Source organism: Schistocerca nitens, chromosome 4 (genome assembly GCF_023898315.1).
Source record: "Schistocerca nitens isolate TAMUIC-IGC-003100 chromosome 4, iqSchNite1.1, whole genome shotgun sequence".
Lineage (NCBI taxonomy): Eukaryota > Metazoa > Arthropoda > Insecta > Orthoptera > Acrididae > Schistocerca > Schistocerca nitens.
This window is the reverse complement of record NC_064617.1, coordinates 916,982,468-916,998,397: the sequence shown is the minus strand read 5'-3', so window position 1 is coordinate 916,998,397 and position 15,930 is coordinate 916,982,468.

The following is a 15,930-nucleotide window of genomic DNA, read 5'->3' as shown; positions in this document are numbered from 1 at the left end:
GAATAAATAAGATAGTGAAAAGAAAAAGATTGGTGGACTTTTCCATTGAATTGTATGTTGTCATAATGTCCCGAATTTATAATGTGTGCGCCATTCATATTCAGTGCGGTGGCCACGTGTTGACAAAAGCCGTTAAATAAAAGACAAAAAGAAAATGTGGTATTGCCAGTGCGAAGTGCACAGTCAGAGTTCTGTAAATTACTGATAGTCAGATGCGTGTTTCCGTTGCGTATTATTCATACAGGAGGATAATTTGTAACTTAATTGTGAGTACGAGAGTTCATGTTACTCGATAAATAAGAATGAATCCACTCGCTTGGCAGACCACTCATCTTGCAGGCCTGACTGCTTGATGCCACAGTATGAGCAAGGCATGTGGGTGCCTCTCATGGTCACATTTAAGTTCTCACTACTAATTGCGCTACTGCTATATAGTCGGGAGGTTAATATTTGATTCATTGGGACCTCCAGTCATTATCGTCAGTTTATTGCATCACAGAGTGTAGGAGCCCCTTGTTCTCGAGCCAACTCTTATTCTCATAATATTTCAGTATACCCTATCCTTTAACCTACTATGTGTGTCGATAATCATGTGCATTTATGTTCTGATATATAATAAATCTCATCGTAATATTTAATCCACATATCATTCCGTTGTTTATTGTGATAAAGTTCTCTTTTTTTGAGTAGATTACGATTTTTATTAAATTATTGTGAGAGTGCACTCTTTATTTTACCAACTAGCAGGGTCCACCATCATTTCCTTCCGTTACCGTTGCGCGCATAATTAATTAGCTGGTAGATAAGGAGGGGGTCGAGTGCATGTCTCGTTCTCATGCAAAATTCGTCTGAATTAAAGAGGTACAAACTCTTCTCCACTCCGGCACCTCGCAGGCCGACTTAAACCGCACGTGGCAAAAACGAAACTGCAAATATCTGCCGAAGCACCTGAGAAAATGCGTGTGTCGGCTCTTAGGAAGGACACTCGGTATACATACTTGGTGCTTAAAAAATTATTCCTTATTTTTGGACGTGGCAATATGGATGAAAACAAGAAAAATATGTCCAGAAAACATGGGCTCTAAATGCATACCTTGAGAACTATGAGCACTTACGCATCTTCGCTACTGTGAAACACATCTCTTCCAATGCAACGTCTTTGTTATTAGGAACGACCTGGAGAATGCAGCAAACAAAGGAGAACACATTATTCTGTTACTGTGAAACAGCAGAGGTCCTAATGTAATCTGCTTACAATTTCATAGTCCTGCACTAGTAAGCCTTTGCTAAATGACGTGCTCAATATGGTGACCATTACCTTGTGGACTACTGGGCTACCATTATGGTCGTAAGTGCAAAGATAGCACTGCAATGTAAAAGCATTTCACAAAATTATCGAGACATAAAAGCTGATTCCAGTTGCATAGGTGGTCTAGGGTTAGCGTCTCTGATTAGTAATCAAACTGTCCTCGGTCCCGGGTTCTAACCCTGCCACTGTTTAAATTTTGAATAACAATCAACAGAAATTGCAGCCGAAGATTCCCGGCATGAGAGTCACCCTCATTCTGCCAACGGCCTTTTCAAAGACGGCGAAAGAGTGGACAGAAGTTCAGGGCACTCTCTTGCCCTTGGGATGGGAAGCTGACTCTAAAAGGCGGAAGAATCAGCAATGATCAACGGCATGAGGTTGGAAAAGGCTGTGGAAACCACTGTATTAAAGACACATATTGAGTATCCACAGAACATGTGGCCTGTAATTGAAAAAGTGTCATGATGTTCTCTCCATTTGCAAAAGATTCCGGAATAGTCCTCCATTTGGACCTACAGGAGGGGCTGTCAAGGGGGACGTGACCATGGGAAAAAAATTGAATAAACAACGAAAAGATAACATTCTACGAGTCTGAGCGTGGAATGTCAGAAGTCTCAACGTGGTAGGGAAGCTAGAAATCGGAAAAGGGAAATGCTAAGGCTCAATCTAGATGCAGTTGGCGTTAGCGAACGCAAATGGGAAGAAGACAAGAATTTGTGGTCAGACGAGTATAGGGTAATTTCAGAAACAGAAAATGGTATAAGGGGGTAGGATTCGTTGTGAACAGGACAATGACGTACTGTGAACAGTTCACTGACAAGGTTTTTCTCATCAGAAACGACAGCAAACGAATACCGACATCAATAGTTCATGTATAAACCCCTAAATGAAGAGATAGAGAAAGTAGATGAGGACACTGAAAGGGTAATTCAGTACGTAAAAGGAGACTAAAATCTAGTAGTCGTGGCGGATTGGAACGCAGTTTTAGGGGAGGCATTAGAAGAAAGAATTACGGGAGAACACGGGCTGGGAATGAGAGTGGGAATGGAGTGGCAGTGGGAATGGGAGAGGAGAAAAACTAATTGAGTTCTGCAACAAGTTTCAGATTGCAGTAGCGAATACTCTGTTCAGGAATCACAACAGGAAGAGGTATACTTGGAAAAGGCCGGAAGGTACGAGAAGATTTCAGTTGGTTGCATTATGGTCGGACAGAGAGTCCGAAATCAGATATTGGATTGTAAGGCGTAACCAGGGGCAGATATAGACTCGGATCTCAATTTGATAATGATGAAGAGGAGGCTGAAGTCAAGAGACTTGTCAGGAACAATCAATGATCGCCGGCCGCTGTGGCTGAGTGGTTGTAGGCGCTTCATTCCGGAACCGCGCTGCTGCTACGGTCGCAGGTTCGAATCCTGCCTCGGGCATGGATGTGTGTGATGTCCTTAGGTTAGTTAGGTTTAAGCAGTTCTAAGTTCTAGGGGACTGATGACCTCAGATGTTAAGTCCCATAGTGCTTAGAGCCATTTGAACCAATCAATGATCAAATAAGTTGTATGCGGAAGTACTGCAAAGAAGAGATACGCTTGAAGTTCTCTGAGGCTATAGATATTGCGATAATGAATAGCTCAGTACGTAATATACGCGGGTAATCCCAAAAGTAAGGTCCATTTTTTTATAAGTACATAGACCTGTTTATTTATACACTGGTTTACAGCTTGAACATTTAGTTATCTTTCGACATAATCACCATTTCTGTCGATGCATTTTTCTAGACGCTGTGGCAGATTTTGTATTCCCATGTCATACCAGCTCGTCGCCATGCTGTTCAGAAAGTTATGAACCTCTTCTTTCACCTCGTCGTCGGAGCTGAATCGCTATCCGGCCAAATGTTCTTTTAACCTAGGGAACAGCTGATAGTCACTGGGCGCCAAGTCTTGACTATAGGGTGGGTGAGCGATTATGTTCCACTGAAACTGTTGCAGGAAAGCAAGCAACTGTTCGCCGAGCGATGTGTGGGCGAGCGTTGTCATGGAGAATGTGTACGCCCTTGCTCAACATTCCCCTTCTCCGGTTCTGGATTGCCCGTTTGAGTTTTTTCAGAGTCTCGCAGTACCTGTCAGCGTTAATTGTGGTCCCAGCGATTCAGCCTCGACGACGAGGTGAATGAAGAAGTTGATAACTTTCTAAACAGCGCGGTGGCGAGCTGGTATGACATGGGCATACAAAAACTGCCACAGCGTCTGCAAAAATGTATCGACACGAATTATGATTATGTCAAAAAATAGCTAAATGTTCAAGCTGTAAACTGATGTAAACAATTGTAGAAATAAACAGGTCTATGTAGTTATAAAAAAATAGGAGACCTTATTTTTGGAATTACCCTCGTAATTGAAGAGGAATGGACACCTCTGAAAAGTTCAGTCACAGGAATTGGAGAGAAAAACATAGGCGCAAGGAGTTTAAGTGCGCAGAAACCGTGGGTAACAGAAGAAATACTTCAGTTGAGTGACGAAGGAAGGAAGTACAAAAACGTTTAGGGAAATTCAGGAATACAGAAACACAATTCACTTAGGAATGAAATAAATAGGAAGTGCAGGGAAACTAAGGCGAAGTGGTTACATGAAAAGTGTAAAGAAATCTAAACAGAGATGATTGTCGGAAGGAGTGACTCAGCATAGAGAAGAATCAAAACAACATTCGATGAAATTACAAGCAAGGTGGTACCATTAGAAGCGCTATGGGAATTCCACTGTTAAATCAAGAGGAGAGAACGGATTTGTGAAAAGAGTACATTGAAGGCCCCAATGAGGGGAAACCTTGTCCGATGATGTCGTAGAAGAAGAAACATAAATCGACAGGGAAGAGATAGGGGATCGGTTATTAGAATCAGAATTTAGAAGAGCTTTGGAAGACAAAATCAAATAAGGCAGGAGGGATAGATAACATTCCTTCGGTTCAAATGGTTCAAATGGCTCTGAACACTAAGGGACTTAACATCTGAGGTCATCAGTCCCCTAGAACTACTTAAACCTAACTAACCTAAGGACACCACACAGATCCATACCCGAAGCAGGATTCGAACCTGCGACTGTAGCAGTCGCGCGGTTCAAGACTGAAGCGCCTAGAACCGCTCGGTCACAACGGCCAGCAACATTCCTTCGGAATTTCTAAAATCACCGGGGAAAGAAGCAAGAAACTTTTATTCACGTTGGTGTGTAGAATGTATGAGACTGCCGTTATACCATCAGACTTTCGGGAAAACAGCACCAACACGATATCCAAGACTGCAAGAGCCGACAGGTGTGAGAACAATCGCAGAATCAGCTTAACACCTCATGCACCCAAACTGCTGACATGAATAACATACAGAAGAATGGAGAAGAAAATTGAGAATCTATTAGATGACGATCAGGTTGGTTTTAGGAGAGGTAAAGGCACCAGAGAGGTAGTTTTGACGTTGCGGCTGACAATGGAAGCAAGACTGAAGTAAAATCGAGAGATGTTCATTGAATCTGTCGACCTGGAGAAAAGTTCGACAATGTAAAATGGTGCTAGATATTCGAAATTTCTGAGAAAAAGAGAGCTAAGCTGTAGGGAAATATGGATTATACGAGGGGCGTTCAGAAAGTAAGCTCCGATCGGTCGCGAAATGGAAACGACTATGAAAATCCGATAAAGCTTTGCACAGATGTGTTGGGTAGTGTCTCTAGTATAACCCCAGTTAGCATCACGTCGCTCTTCTCATTTCTGAGCTCGCAGTGAGTGCGTAAAGATGTCTAGAAAATAGTGTCTGCCGCCAAGTGAGAAATTTCGCCTGAAGCTATGCAGCTAACATTACATAACTGTCGTACTGTTTCGTCTTCAAGACAATTCTCAGCCGCATTCTGCAGGGGCAATGAAGATGCTCCTGCATCGTTTTCAAATGGAAATGTTAGATTACCCACAATACAGTCCGCAATTGTCTCCCCCTGAGTTTCATCTCTGGTCACATGAACCGCTGTCTTTGACGACAACATTTTGACACAGACAACGAGGTGTAGGCCAGCGTGGAGAATTGGCGGAAAGCACTGGCGGCTGCCTTCTATGATGAGGCTATTGAAAAGTTGGTACAACGCTATGACAAAAGTCTAAGTCAGAACGGCGACTACGTAGAGAAGTAGCTGAAAGGTGTAGCTAATTGTTACAAGTAAAACAGAAGTATTGACGAAAATAAAAGATATGTGCAAGAGTGGGATTAAAATTCAAGGTGAAAGGATACCAGTGTTAAGATTCACTGATGATTGCTGTCCTCCGTGAAAGTGAAGATTTACAGCAGTTGTTGAATGGAATGAACATTCCAATGAGTTCAGAATATGGATTGAGAGTAAATTGAAGAAAGAAGGAAGTAATGAGAAGCAGCGTAAATGCGATCAGGAAAAAACTTAACACTGAAATTGGGAATCGCGAAGTAGATGAAGTTAAGGAATTCTGCTACCTAGGCAACAAAATAACCCATGACGGGCGGAACAAGTACGACATATAAAGGAGACTAGCACTAACAAAAAGGGCATTCCTGGCCAATAGAAATCTGCTATATCAAATATCGGTCTTAATTTGAGGAAAAAATTTCTGAGAATGTACGCTTGGAGCACAGCATTGTATGGTAGCGAGACACGGACTGTGAGAAAACCGGAACACAAGAGAATCGAAGCCTTTGTATTGTAGTGCTGCAGAATATTGAAAACTAGGTGGACTGATAAGGTAAGCAATAGAAACATATGGAAAACTCTGACGAGAAGAAGGGACAGGATTATAGGACATATGTTAAGACATCAGGGAATAAAACTTCCTGGCAGATTAAAACTGTTTGCCGGACCGAGACTCGAACTCGGGACCTTTGCCTTTCGCGGATAAGTGCTCTACCATCATGCCGGCACGGTAGCTCAGCGTGTTCGGTCAGAGGGCTGCGTGCTCTCTGTAATAAAAAAACTGAATCAAGGAATCAACGATCAACTTGAACGGATGTCTTGTGACGTCCGCCCAGACCAAACGCAACGAACTATATAGAACAAAATGAGAAGAAGAAAAAAAATTGGTAGAGCACTTGCCCGCGAAAGGCAAAGGTCCCAAGTTCGAGTCTCGGTCCGGCACATAGTTTTAATCTGCCGGGAAGTTTCATATCAGCGCACACTCCGCTGCAGAGTGAAAATGTGATTCTGGAACCAGGGAATAAGTTCGATGATACGAGAGGGAGCTGTGGAGCGTAAAAATTGTAGAGGCAAACAGAGATTCGAATACATCCAGCAAATAATTGAAGACGTAGGTTGCAAGTGCTGCTCTATGAGGAAGAGGTTGGGATAGGAGAAGAAGAGAGAAGAATAACGACTGAAAAAAAAATAATAATGGTAATAATAACAAAAACTGGTTCCATTAAAACTAATGCAAGCGCTCCACTTACCCAGGATTATGAATAAGGTTTACAATAACAACAACAACAAGTAGCCGTCCGGGGTGGCCGAGCGGTTCTAGGTGCTACAGTCTGGAACCGCGCGACCGCTACGGTCGCATGGTCGAATCGTGCATCGGGCATGGATGTGTGTGATGTCCTTAGGTTAGTTAGGTTTAAGTAGTTCTAAGTTCTAGGGGACTGATGACCTGAGAAGTTAAGTCCCATGGTGCTCAGAGCCATTTGAACAACACTTATTTACTGCACTCTGTATCCATTTGCAGTAACAGACGAGTGTCCTCATGTGTTTACCGGGTGCTGTAGGTTCGTTCGTAACAGCAGAGGTTGCACTAAAAGATATGTGCTTCAGAGTGCTCGTAGCTGTATTTTAGATTGGACTTTTTTCTTGTTTTGGTCCCTACTACCAACTCTCAAAATATATGACACTTTTTTTGACACCCTGTGTATCTACATTGTTCCAACATGTTTATAAAGTCGTCTGCGCACCTTCCATTACATTACCGTTCCGGTCATGTTTTGTCTCTTGGAATACAGCAAAGAACTTCGTTGCTCTGTCTACCACCAAATCACCTGGCTAGATGTCCCATCCCACTTTTATTTTATTTTTATTACACTCATAATTACAACTTCCATTCAAGTCTGTTTTCCTATCTATTTACTGTTTTCATATTTCGTCTTTTAATTCCCAATTCTATTACTATACGAGTCATATCAAAGTTACCATCGCCTATGCTCGACGTCAGCATGCAATAACGACTCACAGACGACAGATTGCAGCACTAGCGATAGAGGGTTATGAAGCGTTTCTTTTCTTTTTTTTTTTTTTGAGGGGGGGGGGGGGTGGATGTGAAAAATAATGCAGTCGTTGTTGTCATGTGGAAACAAAGTGATTTATCTGAAGTGCAAAGGGGCTTAATTATTTGCTTTCGGACTACGTGTGGAAGCATTTCCGAAACTTCTAAGTTTATAAACTGTTCGCGTGGCGCCGTGGTTAAAGTGCACTGTGGATGGCAAAACGGCACTATCCAAAACTGGCGCCGAGTCAACAGTGGTGCACCATGGGCCATAGAGGTGAACGACGACTGCCAAGAGGTGAACGGGCGAAGAGACGTACGTGCAACTGTTGAGCAGCTGGCCACCCAGATGAACCAAGGGGTCTACCAACCGTGTCTCCTCAACGACTGTTCAAAAAAAGTTGCTGCCTATGGCCTTTGCAGCAGGCGCCTGGTTCATTCAACCATGCTGACTGCTGTATATCAGCGACGAACACCGGAAATTGCACATCAACAGCGCTAATGGACGTCCACTGAGTGGAGACAGGTAGCTTTTTCAGATGAATTATCTGTTATGGCCCATCGTTTGGCGAGTAAGGCGTGAAACGTCTGATAGTAAACACTCTGCAACAATCGTCGGAAGGATTCAGGGCGGAGGACATTCCCTGGACCATCTCGGCATTCTGTAATGCAAATTGATTCTGTAATACACAAGGCAATGTCCTAAAGACTGGAAAGTAACACAACTCACACTAATATTCAAGAAAGGAAACAGGAGTAACCCGTTGAATTACAGACCCATATCACTGACCTCAATTTGCAGTAGGATTTTGGAGCTTATACTGTACTCGAACATTATGAATCACCTTGAAGAAAATGACTTATTGATACACAACCAACACGGATTCAGAAAATATCTTTCTTGCGCAACACAGCTAGCTCTTTATTCCCATGAAGTAGTGAGTGCTGTCGACAAGGGGTCTCAGATCGATCCCATATTCCTAGATTTCCAGAAAGCCTTTGATACCGTTCCTCACAAGCGACTATTAATCAAATTGCGTGCATATTTAGTATCGTCTCAGTTGTGTTACTGGATTCGTGATTTCCTCTCAGAGAGGTCACATTTTGTAGTGATAGGCGGTAAATCATCGAGTAGAACAGAAGTGATATCTGGCGTTCCGCAAGGTAGTGTCATAGGCCCTCTGCTGTTCCTGATTTACATAAATGATCTAGGTGATAATCTCAGTAGCCGCCTTAGATTGTTTGCAGATGACGCTGTAATTTGCCGTCTAGTAAAATCATCAGACGTTCAGTTCCAATTACAAAATGATCTGGAGAGAATTTCTGTATGGTGCGAAAAGTGGCAATTGGCACTAAACAAAGAAAAGTGCGAGTTCATCCACATAGGTACCGTACTAAAAGAAATCCGATAAATTTTGGGTATACGATAAATCACACAAATCTAAGGGCTGTCAATTCGACTAAATAGCTAGGAATTACAATTACGAGCAAATTAAATGGGAAAGACCACATAGAGAATATTGTGGGGGAGGCGAAACAAAGACTGCGCTTTGTTGGCAGAACACTTAGAAGATGCGACAAATCCACTAAAGAGACAGCCTACATTACACTTGTCCGTTCTCTGCTGGAATATTGCTGCACGGTGTGGGATGCTTACCAGGTAGGATTGAAGGAGGACATCGAAAAAGTGCAAAGAAGGGCAGCTCGTTTCGTGTTATCGCTTTATGGGGGTGAGAGTGTGACTGATATGATACGCGAGTTGGGGTGGCAGTCACTGAAACAAAGGCGGTCTTCTTTGCGGCGAGATCTATTTACGAAATTTCAATCACCAACTTTCTCTACCGAATGCGAAAATATTTTGTTGACACCCACCTACGTAGGGAGAAATGATCATCATAATAAGAGAAATCAGAGCTCGAACGGAAAGATTTAGGTGTTCCTTTTTCCCACGCGCCATTAGAGAGTGGAATTGTAGAGAATTAGTATGAAAATGGTTCGATGAACCCTCTGCCAGGCACCTAAGTGTGAATTGCGGAGTAACCATGTATATGTAGATGTAGATGTAAGCCTCTATCGTTAGGGACCATGTCCATCCCTACGTGCAGCACGATGGCATCTACCAGCAGCCTAATGCAACGTGTCAAACAGCTCACAGCGTACGTGCCTGGTTTAAAGAGCACCAGGACGAGTTTACCGTACTCTGCTGGCCACCAAACTCGCCGGATTTAAACCGAATCGAGAATCTGTGGGACCACCTCGATCGGGATGTTCTCGCCATGGATCCATAGCCAAGGAACCGATCACAGACAGTCACGGCTGGAGTAGGCATGGCTCTGCATCCCTGTCGGTACCTTCCAGAACTTCACTGACTCTCTTCCTGCACGTCTTGCAGCTGTCCACGCTACAGAAGATGGTTATTCGGGCCTTCAACAGGCATTTACGTTAATGTGACTTGACAGTTTGAGAGGTGGCATGAGCCCCCTCTCATATTTCTATCTTACGATTCTCCTCTCTAATTGCATGGGGTGGAAAGTTGCTATTCCTTCACACGCGGACTTCCCACGCAGCGTCTCTCGTCACCCGGGTGGTCCGGTGACAGGCGGGCTCCGTTGAACTGGAGAGGGTTAAGCCGACGGGTGCGAGGAAGTCGAGTGAATGCTTTGCAGACGCCGACATTGTCAAAAGACACGCCCGGAGGGGTTTGAAGTAGCGGCTGGGCTAGAGGTTCCGTTACTTCGCAGAATCTTAGCGAAAACACTTTCTGGCGGGCTACCAGCGAGGCGTGGGAATGACTTGTGTACCCAGGCAGTTGTGGCGGGAGAATTCCCGCGCTTTCTGCAAAATAGTAACTGTGATTGGCTTGCTCAGGGCATAGCTCCGTGACGTAGCAAAATCAGCACAGAAATTGGCGCCAAGAATCTCCATTGGTGGAATGGTAGTGCTCCGGCAATGGAGTGGAATTTTCCGCCGGTTTTCGAGTTGCTGATTGGAACGTTTAACCACGGCCACTGTCGTGGGGGCGGGAATGTTGTGTGTTCGGCCTGTACGGGTGCTCTGGGTAGTCGGCTCTCGCCTTTCGGTCGAGGACGTCGAAGCAACCAGCCATCGCCTTCTGTACGCCAGATCGTGTTCGGGCAGTTAAGAAGACTGTTTGGTAATGTATGTCCGCAGCACCGGCAGATAGGGATTTTCCTAGGTGATAATCAGAGCTCAGCAGAGCGCGCCTGTTCGTCTTTTTCTAACTTTGTTCTGTCTTGAGTAGCAGCAATTACTGTTGGGTTAGCTGTGTGTCTCTCATGAGATTTGAGTGGCAAGGAATTGGCTCCACATACCACTTCGTCTTATACCTCACGATCTAGTTTAGGGACAACTTCACCTTAACAGTGTTTGTATGAGTCTCCAATTTGAGCCAATTTGAGGTATTATAAATATTTCATGTGTTTCTTTTATTATCTTGTGTTTAGTCTTAATAAATCATATTGTTATTTTGGACAGAACTTTCATTCTGTTAATCGGTAGAGCAACCCATCATTTCTCACTATGTTAATGAAACCTTCGTTTATTTACCTTATTTATCAAATTAAATTATTGCAGGTGCCAAACTCTCTTCTACTCCACTGGCAGGGTTGATCAGAGTCAGTTCGCATGTTTTCTTTATCCTTGTGCAACAGCAAAAGTCGGAGTTAGAATAGGGGGGGCTTAGAGCATCATTTACATATGTAGATGCTAGAAGAATTTAGTGATAAATACACTGCTTGCCCCGGCACCTCGCAAGTTTATGAAGGAGGTGCTCTATATGTTGTCCATTCCCATGTGGAATAATTGACTACAATTATTCTGGTAATTTAAATACAACATTACAGCGTAAATTACACTACTGGCCATTAAAATTGCTGCACCACGAAGATGTGCTACAGACGCGAAATTTAATCGACAGGAAGAAGATGCTGTGATATGCAAATGATTAGCTTTTCAGAGCATTCACACAAGGTTGGCGCCGGTGGCGACACCTACAACGTGCTGACATGTGGAAAGTTTCCACCGATTTCTCATTCACAAACAGCAGTTGACCGACGTTGCCTGGTGAAACGTTGTTGTGATGCCTCGTGTAAGGAGGAGAAATGCGTACCATCACGTTTCCGGCTTTGATAAAGGTCGGATTGTAGCCTATCACGATTTCGGTTTATCGTATCGCGACAATAACTGTTACCAGAATATGCAATCGGTGGGTTCAGGAGGGTAATACGGAACGCGGTGCTGGATCCCAACGGTCTCGTATAACTATCAGTCGAGATGACAGGCATCTTATCCACATGGCTGTAACGGATCGTGCAGCCACGTCTCGATCCCTGAGTCAACAGACGGGGACTTTTGCAAGACAACAACCATCTGCACGAACAGTTCGACGGCATTTGCAGAAGCATGGACTATCAGCTTGGAGACCATGGCTGTCGTTACCCTTGATGCTGCATCACGGACAGGAGCGCCTGCGATGGTGTACTGAACGACGAACCTGGGTGCACGAATGGCAAAACGTCATTTTTTCGAATGAATCCAGGTTCTATTTACAGCATCATGATGGTCGCATCCGTGTTTGTCGACATCGTGGTGAACGCAAATTGGAAGCGCGTATTCGTCATCGCCATACTGGCGTATCACCCGGCGTGATGATATGGGGTGCCATTGGTTACACGTCTCAGTCACCTCTTGTTCGCACTGACGGCACTTTGAACAGTGGACGTTACATTTCAGATGTGTTACGATCCGTGGCTCTACCCTTCATTCGATCCCTGCGAAACCCTACATTTCAACAGGATAATTGCACGACCGCATGTTGCAGATCCTGTACGGGCCTTTCTGGATACAGAAAATCTTCGACTGGTGCCCTGGCCAGCACATTCTCCAGATCTCTCACCAATTGAAATCGTCGGGTCAATGGTGGGCGAGCAACTGGCTCGTCACAATACGCCAGTCACTACTCTTGATGAACTGTGGTATCGTGTTGAAGCTGCATGGGCAGCTGTACCTGTACACGCCATCCAAGCTCTGTTTGACTCAATGCCCAGGCGTATCAAGGCCGTTATTACGGCCAGAGGTGGTTGGTCTGGGTACTGATTTCTCAGGATCTATGCACCCAAACTGCGTGAAAATGTAATCACATGTCAGTTCTAGTATAATATATTTGTCCAATGAATACCCGTTTATCATCTGCATTTCTTCTTGGTGTAGTAATTTTAATGGCCAGTAGTGTAATTTCACAAACTTATCAAAACACTAACTGGTTCAAATTGTACAGCTGTACCCTGAGGTGACAATCCCCCAGTATCGTGTTGAAGCTCCTTTCGCCCGGCATAGTGCAGCGACTTCACGTGCCATTAACTCAACAAGTCGTTGGAAGTCCCATGCAGCAATATTGAGCCATTTTTCTTCTGTAGACGTCCGTAGTTGCAAAATTATTTCCCATAAATGTTCGATGGGATTGATGGGTGACCGGGTGGCCAAATCGTTCGCTTGAACTGTCCAGCATGTTCATCAAACTAATTGGGAACAATTGTGGTCCGATGACATGGCGCACTGTCATAAAAAAAAAATCTATCATTGTTCGGGAACTTGAAGTCCATTAATGGCTTCAAGGGTCTTCAAGTAGCCGAACATAACCATTTCCAATCACTGATCGGTTCAGATGGATCAGAGGACCCAGCCATGAAAGTGCACCACACACCATTGTGGAACTGCTACCAGCTTCCTCACTGCCTTGTTGAAAACTTGGGTGCATAGCTTCGGGGAGGGGGAGGGGTGGTCTACACCACTCTCTAGCTCTGCCATCAGCCGTGACCAGCTGAAATCGGGACTCATCTGACCAAGCCACAGTTTTCCAATCGTCTAAGGTCCAACCGATATGGTCACACACCGAGCGAGGTGGCACAGTGGTTAGCACACTGGACTCGCATTCGGGAGCACGACGGTTCAATCCCGCGTCCGGCCATCCTGATTTAGGTTTTCCGTGATTGGCCTAAACCACTCCAGGCAAATGCCGGGATGGTTCCTTTGAAAGGGCACGGCCGACTTCCTTCCCCGTCCTTCCCTAATCCGATGAGACCGATGACCTCGCTGTTTGGTCTCTTCCCCCAAACAACCCAAGCCAACCTGATATGGTCACGAGCCCAAGAAAATATAGTACTTTAATTCGCCAGTCTGCAGTTATATGTATATTTGTTTAAACCTTGTCAGTACGCAATACTACCGTCCGAGTAAAATTACTTGATATTTGACGTCTGTCACCAATACAGTTTTGCCACATCCGCTGCTGGCTACCGCTCAGTTGTAGGCGACACACAAACACGCTGGGTCACTTCACAAATGCTGTTAATGTGTAACGCGGAGCAAGGTTGGAAGCAGCCGCCATGAGGTATGGCGGAAAAGGGGGCTGCTCTGTTGACAGCTCGCTTTAAGTAATCGATGACTGAATTTAAAACCCGTGTTCTAACTTAACCTAACCACACCTTGTGATGTGCATCGTATCTGATAATCCGTTGCTTATGAATCCGTGTGTGAACCGCTCGATTTAAATGCGCTGCAAGTGTACCGCTCGTATTATAAGTCACTTTGTTACCATCTCGCATTTAATGGGAGCCACCAAAATGTTCATTGGCTTCTGCTAAAATGTACTGTTTGTAGTAACTGTTAATAACGTGTGATAACATTTGTGTAACTGCTGTCGCATTTTTAGCATTCGCAAGGAAGAATGCTCTATTCGACAAGACTACAAAGTAAATTCATGTACTGCACATCTACATCCATACACCGCAAGACACTGTGAAATGCATGGTACTCAGTGGCAAGAAACACGCGATTCAAAGCAGAATGACATACTCACTCTGTGGCAAGATATAATAAAGCTGAATATCAGTACTGTCAAAATTTGCTAAAATGGGGTGCTCCATTAAATGTGAGGAAGTATGGAAGACGTGTGCAAACAAAAATAACGTAGAATACGAATAATGTACTTTTTGCATTTAAATCGAGAAGTCCATGCTCAGATTAGTATGATGATGAGGTCCCATACTCCGAGGAGGACGATGTGGGAGACACGACCGCTGTACTAGGCAAGATCCTAGTGGAGGTGGTTTGCCATTGTCTTCCACCGACCTGAATGGGGATGGATGATGATAATGAAGATGACACAACAACACCCAGTTATCACGAGGCAGGAAAAATCCCTAACCCCGTCGGGAATCGAACCCAGGACCCCGTGCACGGGAAGCAAGAACGCTACCGCAAGACCACGAACTGCGGACTCAGAATAGTAAGCAATGACAGGTGCACAAAAGTCCGCAGAACACCACGCAATACAAGCAGTTTCTGTTTTGTATAAAAAAAGAAAAAAAAAGAAATTTCGGATCAATAGCCCCACAAAATATTACGGACGCGAGAAGAACGCAATCGGAATATGGCTAACATATTTAAAAGGCATCCAAAGAGTGCACAACAGACGAGAAGTCGTAATGAGATGTAATGAAATCGTGAAACCAAAACTGTTAACTATGAATCGAAAACGACCACGGAAGACTAAAAATCAACCATTAAGAAAGGGAGATTCGGACTGACAAACTCGCAGCACTCCAAGTGACGTGGCAGCGAATCAAAGGCTTGATGATGGATTGATTAACTTGCAGCACTCCAACTGGCGTCGCAGCGAACCGAGAATACCAGAGGTCCCTCTATGAGTTTCATCCCTGTGCTGAAGATGGGTGAACGATATCCAACCGATATATTAGAAGAAGAAGCGGAATTTATGCGGCTGCACATCCGAAATTTAATGGAGCAATAGCCATCATGTTCAACGGTTGAGCATATAGCATCAATGCCGCTAGTCCATGGCTGTACTTGCGAGCTCGCGCACCTGCTCTCCCTTCTAGACAGGTAGAATCCACTTGCAACCGTTCCCTCCTTCTCCCAGAGCGGATTTTCCTCCTTCCCCCCCCCCACCCCTAAGACCCTGCACCCCATACTTGCCTCTTTCCTTCCCACATCCCTCCCTACCTGCCCTCTTCAGCGCGCCCCCCGCTCATCTCCCCCATCTCTTCCCCTCCCTCCCTTCTTCCGGTCTCCCTCATCTCCTTGCGCCTGGCAGATCCTCTGTTTTGATCATCGTCACTGTGCCACATCAGTGTTGTGTTTAGTGCTGTTTCTCCTGTGTGTCAAGAGGTGTGATTTTAATTGTGTACTGCCTTGAGGTTCGCCGTCAGTGTTTGTTATGTGCTACGCCATCCGTCGATACCTTTTGTGCTCCAGTCATACTGTGCCTTGTGTTCTTTTAATTGTCGCAGTGTGTGGCCTTTTGTGTGCTACTTTGAAACAGTTTTAACAGTTTTTTATCT